The 10,730-nt window shown below is 41.6% G+C and overlaps 1 long non-coding RNA gene across 1 annotated transcript; it reads left to right on the top strand.

Moving 5' to 3' along the window:
• Positions 1-4,492: 4,492 nt before the first annotated feature.
• LOC135623783 (uncharacterized) lies at positions 4,493-9,889 on the top strand. The gene is made up of 2 exons (XR_010491483.1): positions 4,493-7,535; positions 9,589-9,889. It is a non-coding gene; the product is annotated as an uncharacterized LOC135623783 (long non-coding RNA).
• Positions 9,890-10,730: the final 841 nt, after the last annotated feature.

The following is a 10,730-nucleotide window of genomic DNA, read 5'->3' as shown; positions in this document are numbered from 1 at the left end:
TGGGCCCAAAGTCAAATTTGGTTTGGGCGAAAAATAAGCCAAACCAATGAATCGGAAAGCCAGGCGGTGGAACCGCCTGGCTGGGCGGTGACACCTCCTTGGCTGGGCGGTTGCACCGTCCAGCACCCGAGCGCTGGGCGGTGGCACCGCCTGGCTGGGCGGTGGAACCGCCAGCACCGGGAACCCTAAGAGAATTCAAATTTTGGAGCCCAAAATTTGAATCCTCTTGAGGCCTATAAATACCCCTCAAATCTCAGCTGAGGTTAAAACTTTTGAGAAGCATTTTTCGAGAGAAAAGTCTTAGAAAGTCTTAGCAAGTCTTGTTTTCAATTTGCTAGAGAGTTCTCCTCCTTCTTTCTTATTGAAAATTTGTAAGAGGTTGAGCTGCTTGTAAAAGGTTGTAAGAGGGGTGTTTACCCTTCCATTTCAATAGACTTGCTAGTGGAAGGTGGGAGCCTCATCGAAGAGGGGCCTCGCAAGTGGAGTAGGTCATTTGACCGAACCACTCTAAAAATCGGCGTAATCTCTGGTTTGCTTTTTATTATTGTCATTTACATTACTGCAAATCTTCTTACTGCTTTAGTTCCTTATTACTCTTGCTGCGCAACTTTAAGAATACGCCTTCAAGTTAAATTTCTCAAGTTTCATTCTTAACGTACGAAAGATTTTGTTAAAATCGAAGTTTTAATCCGCTGCACTAATTCACCCCCCCCTCTTAGTGCCGCTCCGATCCTAACAGAGAGAAGAAGAAGAAAGGAAGGAGAAGGAAGAGGAGAAGGGAAAGAAGTAGCTGCGGCTGCGGTTGTGGCAGCTGCAGCTGTGGCAGGGAAAGAGGAAGAGAAAAAGGAAAGGAAGAAGAAGAGAAAGGGAAGGAGAGGAAGAAGAGAGGAAGAGGAGAAGGGGCTGCGGCTGCGGCGATGGCAGCTGCAGTTGTGGCTGGGAAAGAAGAGAAGGAAAGGAAGAAGAAGAGAAAGGGAAGGAGAGGAAGAAGAGAGGAAGAGGAGAAGGGGTGGCAGCTGCGGCAGTGGCAGCTGCAGCTGGAAGAGGAGGAGGAAATAGAGCAGGGGAGGAAGAAGAGGCTGCGAGTGTGGTGGCTGCGGCCGTGGCTGCGACTCCGGCTGCGGCTGTGACGTTGGCTGCGGTAGCTGCGGCAGCGGTGGTGGCTGCAGTAGCTGCAGTAGCTGCTTTTGGGAAAGAGAAAGAGTAGGAACGAGAGAAGGGAAGAAGGAAATAGTGCAGTGGAAGGGGGCTGCGGTTGTGACCGCAGTTGCTATTGTGGCAGCGGCAGCGGCGGCGGCTGTGGCAGCTGCGTTTGGGAAAGAAAAAGAAGGAATGAGAGAAAGAGAGAGAGCAGGTGACTGTGCCTCGATGTTCGACACGTGATGTAGTTACGAAGAAAGGAAGAAAACAGGAGCACAAAACGAAATAGAGAGAGGACACGGAGGAAAAGTAGAAAGATTGGACTGGCACCTTCCTTGGATATTCAGATCAAAATATTTGAAAGGCAAGTTCCCTGATCGTTTCTCCTATAATTACTCTGATATTTCTTATTTCAAGTTCCCTGATCGTTTCTCCTATAATTGCTCTAACTTTTCTTATTGCAAGTTTCCTGATCGTTCCGCCTGTAATTGTTCTAATCTTTCCTATTGCAAGTATCCTGATCGTTCCTCACTGCAATTTTATCTCTACATTTGCTTTGAATATGAGGAACTTTGAATTGTTCTAGCCTTGCATTTGATATATCTCCTGTTTAGACGTAACGATTCGAATCTATGCAACTTCTGATATTCTGACCTTTTGATACCGAGCTGCCTATAAGTCTTTGTTGGAAACTCTGATTTGTTCAAAACTGATTTCATTGGAAAATAGACTCGTAGACCTTTCTTTGATATATGGATTGAAAGATTTGGAATCCAAACACCTGTCCAGCTATCTGTTGAATCTGACATTAGGAATTCTGCCAACAGAGATTTTGTTCTACGACACTTGCTTACCAAATTATTTGTAACTCTCTCTGTTGGACAGTTCAATTCATATGAAGCATGTCTTATATGAAAGTATTATCCAATGATTATTTCTGAGTAAATTGGAGCACGTTTGATAGTTTGAATCATTTGTTCAATGTGCCTTCTGTATTCTGCCAGAAATCGAGCTTTGGTCGATTTCTCATATTCTGGTTTCATTCCTTTGGAAATTGATATCCTTTAGCTTTCTTATTCAATTGAGCTTTATATTACTGCTTTGAATTCTTGTATGTTCTTGTCCTTAAAGTTATTGCATTCTTGAAAACTGTTGTGTAACGTTTATGCTATATCGTATTGACTCATATAGGCACATGTATATCCTATTGTTCCGCATTTGCTTTCGATATGTGCCTATTCCAGTTTCATTCATTTGGACATTGAATTCATCAAATCTTCTTATTGAATTGAGTTATATGTGATTGCTTGGATTCCATATGTGCCCTTGCTTTCAATTCCTTTCAAATCTGAATATGCTTGTGAAATATTATTGCTTACTTCGGATTGACTCGTAAAGGCACATGTACGCTTCGTTGTTCCGCGTGTGCTTCCGACATATGCTACTTGTTGTTGAAACTGCCCTTTTGTACTCTGGTGTGTGGGATTGTCTGGACCTTTGCCAGAAATGGTAAAGGGTATGCGCTATTTGCCCGCTATGTGGGGTCCCGCTATGAGGGATATTCTGTTTGCGCTTGTTGCCCGCTACGTGGGTATGTGATTAGAGCCTGCGATGCTCTGCCGGCCCCCTTTGACTTCACCTAGACGTGGGTGGATGGAGCTCCCAGACGTGGGAGACTTTTGTCAGGTGGTCATTCAGAAATGGATGAATCACATTCTGACTGAGATCCCACTACACCCTCTATGTGTTTGATATGACATCCAGAGTTTTGGTGAGTTTGTTTCTGTTCATACTCTGGATAAGATTGATATGATTGCAACGTCAAGGACGACGTTTGAGCTCTTGTACGATATGTGTACCGATATGCTCTGAAAGGCTTCATTCCCTGATGATTTTGTTTCGAAATGTTCCATATGCCGTTGATATGCTTCGGAACATTTTATATGCCATTGATAAGCTTGGTATGTTTCCTTTGCTTCTGATATGCTCCAATTACGCTGTGCTCCATTTGCTATGAACTGATATGTTCTTATATGTCCTATTTGCCATTGATATGCTCCAATTACTCTGTGCTCCATTTGCTATGAACTGATATGTTCTGAAATGTCCTATCTACCATTGATATGCTCCAAATTACTCTGTGCTCCATTTGCTATGAGCTGATTTGTTCTGAAATGTCCTATCTGCCATTGATATGTTCCAATTACTCTATGCTCCATTCGTTATGGATCAAATATGTTATGAATGACATGATACGTATGATTTGGTATCTATTGAGATGGTATCCTTGAGAATTCTGGTATTCTGCCTTGCATTATGATACCTTACTCGTTTCAAACCGTTCCTTTTGTTCTGAATATGCTTTGTCACTTGCTGAGCCGTTTTTGGCTCACTCTGTTGTTATATAAACCTTTCAGGTCAGCTTGTCACTCTTCGAGATGTTTGATTTGGGTTGAGGCAGTGGATAGCTATTCAGAATTATGGGCAAGTCCTGTTGGTTGTTATGCTATTGTTGTATAAGCATATTTTGTATGTAATGAATTGTTCTGATGATCGAAATGGATATACTGTGTAAAAGTGTTAGAAGATCTCTCTTATTTGGAATTTCGGAATGTTAAGTCTAATTTATGACGATATGAACTTGTGGTGAATAGTTGGAGTTCTGATTGTATAATTTATTTAGCTTGTGGATTTATAAATGTTGTTCATGTTTGTCAAGTTGGCTTGGGTTGCCATAAATGTGAATTATCGAGTGATGTGATATATGATTATAAACTGCACAGGTTTTATGGATGTGAATATGAATAGAATGTTTTCAGTGTCCTCAAACGTTAGTTTGGATCCTGGATTGGTCTGTGACGAAAATTTTAAAAATCATAGATATTTTGAGGGGCGTGACAAGAGGTGGTATCATAGCATTGTTTGAGGATTACTGAAATATTTGATATGTTGACGTGCAAAATATATTGAGGTCTAATGAACTATAGTGATTGGTGGAAATTTTCTTTGCTGCATTTTAGGAATTTGGGATGATGAGGACATTTGGTCCTCTTATATCATTTGTTTCTGATTAATTAAGGGGAATGAAAGGATTGATTGGGGATATTGAATCAGAGTGGCGCAGCAGAAGCATGATGAACCTAATTTCATTGGTGGTAGAAAAATGGATGATGCAAATGGAGAAGATATTTGATATACAAAATTGTTCTGATACTCGAAAGATTTCTTTTGCCACGTTATATTGGAAGTAAAGACTTATTATTGACGGCAACAATGAAAAGAATTTTTGAAGATCAATGGCAAGAATGACAAGAACAAGTTTACCAATAAAAATATGATTGTAAATGAATCAGTAAGTAACAACAAGAGAGTCAAGACATTTGGATTTGAAATGGTAAGTCACCACAAAAGACTCAATCAGGTGTGAATTGCAAGTTAAATTATGAAACAAGTTTATGTTTATGCGTGACTAGAGCCTATTTTGCTTATGGAAAGTTTGATCATAAAATAAAAGTTTGCCCTTTGAACAAGAAGAAAGAGTCACTGCCTCCTAAATCATCAGCCCATGTCAGAGTGTATGCTATCACTGAATATGATTTTAAGACTTCTGAATTAGTGGTCGAAGGTATTATGTATGTTTATGAAAGAATGCAAATATTTGTTTGAACATGGGTTCTATCTACGATTTGATTCGTAACATATTGCCTATCACTTGGGTATTCAACCTAGACCACTGTATTATGTGATATATGTAAGTACAATCATTAGAGATTCTTTGATAACGAACTTGAATCTGGTCCTCTTGTCTGATTTTTGTTGGAGAACTTGAACTTTTGCTGATTTAGTTCTCCTAGAGATTTGGAGTTATGATATTATACTTGGTATGCATTGGCTATCTTCTTATCATACCAGTATAGATTGGTATATAACAAATGATCACTTTTTGCATATTTGATCAGCCGATCTTTTATTTTGAGAGTATTGGACATTATTTATCTCCTTGCCTAATGTATCCCAGGATGACTTGCCTGGATTACCTCCAAATGTGATTTTGCTTTTGATTTGGTCCTTGGGACAATCCCTATATCTAAGCCTCTCTGCAGAATGATATCATTTGAGTAAGTGGAATTAGAAAAACAACTACAAGGATTATTAAATGAGGATTTTATTTGGCTTAATATTTTATCATGGGGTGCTCTGGTGTTAGTTAAAAAGATGGATGGAACATGGAGGCTTTGTATTGATTATGGATAATTGAATCAGGTGATCATCAAAAACGAGTATTTTCTGAAGTAACGATTTGCTTGATTAATTACAGGTGCGCAAGTATTTTTGAAAGATTGATTGAAGGTCGGGTTTACCATCTATTGAGAATCAAGAAGGAGAATATTTTGGTCACTCTTGGAAAATTGTGTAATTGTATTGAATTTATGAAATTATTTAAGAGTAGGAGGAGGAAATAAAGAAATCATAATCCTCATCTTTTCATCGATTGAGCTATGACCAATTTAGAGGACTAAATTTTCTTTTAAGGGGAGGAGAGTGTAATATCCCCCACTTTTAAAAATATATTAATAAGGATTTATATGTAAATTGGGGGACCTATATGTAAATATAGAAATTACAAGGACTAAACTGCTAAGTTGCAAAAAGAAAAAAAAAAAAGAAAAGGAAAAACCGAAAATTCGGTATTATCCCACCGCCTCCCACGCACTCTGTTTCTTTCCAGAAACAGAGAGAGCGGTGGGGCATGAGGAGAAGAAGGAGAGTGGTTGAAGAAAAGAAGAAGAAGAGGGAAAAGAAGAGAGGAGGAAGAAGAGAGGAAGAAGAGAGGAAGAAGAGGGAGAAGAGAAGAAGATGAAGAAGAAGAAGAAGAGGAGGTGGCTGCAGCGAGGGCTGCAGCGAGAAGCTGTGGGGCGTGGGGAGAAGAAGAGAGGAAGAAGAGGGAGAAGAGAAGAAGAAGAAGAAGAGAGGATGATAGCTGCGGCAAGGCTGCAGCGAGGAGGTGTGTGGGGTTGGGGAGGAAAAGGGAAGAGGAGAAGAAAAGAAGGAGAAGAAGAGGGAAAAGAGAGGGAAGAGGGAGAGGAGTGAGAGGTGGCAGCAGCTAGGGCTGCAGCACCTCTGTTTCCTGCAGGTGGAAACAGAGGAGAGGTGGGGCGTTCGAAGAGGAGAAGAAGAAGAAGAAGGAAGAGAAGAGGAAGAGGAAGCAGGAGAAGAGGTTGTGATACCTCTGTTTCCTGCAGAGGAAACAGAGGAGAGGGTGTGTGTGACGTCGGGGAGAAGAAGGGGAGGAAGAAGAAGAAGAGAAGAAGAAGAAAGGAAGGAGAGGAAGAAGAGAAGGGAAAGGAGGAGCTGCGGCTGCGGCGGTGGCAGCTGCAGCTGGAAGAGAAGGAGAGGAAGAGATGGTGAGGAAGAAGAGAAGAAGTAGAAGCGGGTGAAGAGGCGGCACCTCTGTTTCCTGCAGGAGGAAACAGAGGAAAGGAGGTGCTGTTCGTCGGGGAGAAGAAGGGGGCTGCAGCTGCGGCGATGGCAGCTGCAGCTGGAAGAGAAGAAGAAGAGGAAGATGAGCAGGGGAGGAGGGAGAGGTTGCGGCCGTGGCTGCGGCCGCGACTGCAGCAGTTGCAGCGGGGAGAGAAGAAGAAGAAAGGAAGGAGAAGGAAGAGGAGAAGGGAAAGAAGTAGCTGCGGCTGCGGTTGTGGTAGCTGCAGCTGTGGCAGGGAAAGAGGAAGAGAAAAAGGAAAGGAAGAAGAAGAGAAAGGGAAGGAGAGGAAGAAGAGAGGAAGAGGAGAAGGGGATGCGGCTGCGGCGATGGCAGCTGCAGCTGTGGCTGGGAAAGAAGAGAAGGAAAGGAAGAAGACGAGAATGGGAAGGAGAGGAAGAAGAGAGGAAGAGGAGAAGGGGTGGCAGCTGCGGCAGTGGCAGCTGCAGCTGGAAGAGGAGGAGGAAATAGAGCAGGGGAGGAAGAAGAGGCTGCGAGTGTGGTGGCTGCGGCCGTGGCTGCGACTCCGGCTGCGGCTGCGACGTTGGCTGCGGTAGCTGCGGCAGCGGTGGTGGCTGCAGTAGCTGCAGTAGCTGCTTTTGGGAAAGAGAAAGAGTAGGAACGAGAGAAGGGAAGAAGGAAATAGTGCAGTGGAAGGGGGCTGCGGTGGTGACCGCAGTTGCGATTGTGGCAGCGGCAGCGGCGGCGGCTGTGGCAGCTGCGTTTGGGAAAGAAAAAGAAGGAATGAGAGTAAGAGAGAGAGCAGGTGACTGTGCCTCGATGTTCGACACGTGATGTAGTTACGAAGAAAGGAAGAAAACGGGAGCACAAAACGAAACAGAGAGAGGACACGGAGGAAAAGTAGAAAGATTGGACTGGCACCTTCCTTGGATATTCAGATCAAAATATTTGAAAGGCAAGTTCCCTGATCGTTTCTCCTATAATTGCTCTGATATTTCTTATTTCAAGTTCCCTGATCGTTTCTCCTATAATTGCTCTAACTTTTCTTGTTGCAAGTTTCCCGATCGTTCCGCCTGTAATTGTTCTAATCTTTCCTATTACAAGTATCCTGATCGTTCCTCACTGCAATTTTATCTCTACATTTGCTTTGAATATGAGGAACTTTGAATTGTTCTAGCCTTGCATTTGATATATCTCCTGTTTAGACGTAACGATTCGAATCTATGCAACTTCTGATATTCTGACCTTTTGATACCGAGCTGCCTATAAGTCTTTGTTGGAAACTCTGATTTGTTCAAAACTGATTTCATTGGAAAATAGACTCCTAGACCTTTCTTCGATATATGGATTGAAAGATTTGGAATCCAAACACCTGTCCAGATATCTGTTGAATCTGACATTAGGAATTCTGCCAACAGAGATTTTGTTCTACGACACTTGCTTACCAAATTATTTGTAACTCTCTCTGTTGGACAGTTCAATTCATATGAAGCATGTCTTATCTGAAAGTATTATCCAATGATTATTTCTGAGTAAATTAGAGCACGTTTGATAGTTTGAATCATTTGTTCAATGTGCCTTCTGTATTCTGCCAGAAATCGAGCTTTGGTCGATTTCTCATATTCTGGTTTCATTCCTTTGGAAATTGATATCCTTTAGCTTTCTTATTCAATTGAGCTTTATATTACTGCTTTGAATTCTTGTATGTTCTTGTCCTTAAAGTTATTGCATTCTTGAAAACTGTTGTGTAACGTTTATGCTATATCGTATTGACTCATATAGGCACATGTATATCCTATTGTTCCGCATTTGCTTTCGATATGTGCCTATTCTAGTTTCATTCCTTTGGACATTGAATTCATCAAATCTTCTTATTGAATTGAGTTATATGTGATTGCTTGGATTCCATATGTGCCCTTGCTTTCAATTCCTTTCAAATCTGAATATGCTTGTGAAATATTATTGCTTACTTCGGATTGACTCGTAAAGGCACATGTACGCTTCGTTGTTCCGCGTGTGCTTCCGACATATGCTACTTGTTGTTGAAACTGCCCTTTTGTACTCTGGTGTGTGGGATTGTCTGGACCTTTGCCAGAAATGGTAAAGGGTATGCGCTATTTGCCCGCTATGTGGAGTCCCGCTATGAGGGATATTCTGTTTGCGCTTGTTGCCCGCTACGTGGGTATGTGATTAGAGCCTGCGATGCTCTGCCGGCCCCCTTTGACTTCACCTAGACATGGGTGGATGGAGCTCCCAGACGTGGGAGACTTTTGTCAGGTGGTCATTCAGAAATGGATGAATCACATTCTGATTGAGATCCCACTACACCCTCTATGTGTTTGATATGACATCCAGAGTTTTGGTGAGTTTGATTCTGTTCATACTCTGGATAAGATTGATATGATTGTAACGTCAAGGACGACGTTTGAGCTCTTGTATGATATGTGTACCGATATGCTCTGAAAGGCTTCATTCCCTGATGATTTTGTTTCGAAATGTTCCATATGCCGTTGATATGCTTCGGAACATTTTATATGCCATTGATAAGCTTGATATGTTTCCTTTGCTTCTGATATGCTCCAATTACGCTGTGCTCCATTTGCTATGAACTGATATGTTCTTATATGTCCTATTTGCCATTGATATGCTCCAATTACTCTGTGCTCCATTTGCTATGAACTGATATGTTCTGAAATGTCCTATCTACCATTGATATGCTCCAAATTACTCTGTGCTCCATTTGCTATGAGCTGATTTGTTCTGAAATGTCCTATCTGCCATTGATATGTTCCAATTACTCTATGCTCCATTCGTTATGGATCAAATATTTTATGAATGACATTATACGTATGATTTGGTATCTATTGAGATGGTATCCTTGAGAATTCTGGTATTCTGCCTTGCATTATGATACCTTACTCGTTTCAAACCGTTCCTTTTGTTCTGAATATGCTTTGTCACTTGCTGAGCCGTTTTTGGCTCACTCCGTTGTTATATAAACCTTTCAGGTCAGCTTGTCACTCTTCGAGATGTTTGATTTGGGCTGAGGCAGTGGATAGCTATTCAGGATTATGGGCAAGTCCTGTTGGTTGTTATGCTATTGTTGTATAAGCATATTTTGTATGTAATGAATTGTTCTGATGATCGAAATGGATATACTGTGTAAAAGTGTTAGAAGATCTCTCTTATTTGGAATTTCGGAATGTTAAGTCTAATTTATGACGATATGAACTTGTGGTGAATAGTTGGAGTTCTGATTGTATAATTTATTTAGCTTGTGGATTTATAAATGTTGTTCATGTTTGTCAAGTTGGCTTGGGTTGCCATAAATGTGAATTATCGAGTGATGTGATATATGATTATAAACTGCACAGGTTTTATGGATGTGAATATGAATAGAATGTTTTCAGTGTCCTCAAACGTTAGTTTGGATCCTGGATTGGTCTGTGACGAAAATTTTAAAAATCATGGATATTTTGAGGGGCGTGACACCAATGGTCGGACAGAGCCTCCGTTGCCTTCGATAAACTTAAGGCAGCCATGACGACGACGCCGGTGCTAACACTACCAGATTTCAACCGACCCTTCATTATTGAGGCCGACGCATCTGGAGTTGGAATTGGAGCAATTCTCATGCAAGATGGTCGACCACTCGCATACACTAGCAAGGCATTATCTCCTTCCCATCAAAATAAGTCAACATATGATAAGGAGATGCTCGCCATTGTGCGCGCAACAACGAGGTGGAGACCCTACTTGATTGGTCGACGATTTCAAATTAAAACCGACCATAAAAGCCTCAAGTACTTTTTGGAGTGAAAGATATCATCCCCTGAGCAGCAAAACTGGGTAACAAAACTTCTTGGATTTGATTATGAAATAACTTACGAAAAGGGGAAAGAGAATGTTCTTGCAGATGCGCTTTCGCAGCTACCCGAGCAAGCTGACGTTTTGGCCATTTCACTTCCGACCAGCGACTTCCTTGAGGATATTAAGATGGAATGGCAGGAAGATTCAGAGACTACTAAGATTATAAAAAAATTGGAGGAAGCACCAAGCTCCGTAGCTCATTACAATTGGGACTCAAAAGAATTACACTATAAGAGTACTAAATTGAAAAGGAGTATGGCATATCACTCACAAACCGACG

The sequence above is a fragment of the Musa acuminata genome, chromosome BXJ1-3 (assembly GCF_036884655.1).
Source record: "Musa acuminata AAA Group cultivar baxijiao chromosome BXJ1-3, Cavendish_Baxijiao_AAA, whole genome shotgun sequence".
Classification (NCBI taxonomy): Eukaryota; Viridiplantae; Streptophyta; class Magnoliopsida; order Zingiberales; family Musaceae; genus Musa; species Musa acuminata.
This window is presented reverse-complemented; position numbering and strand designations above follow the sequence as displayed.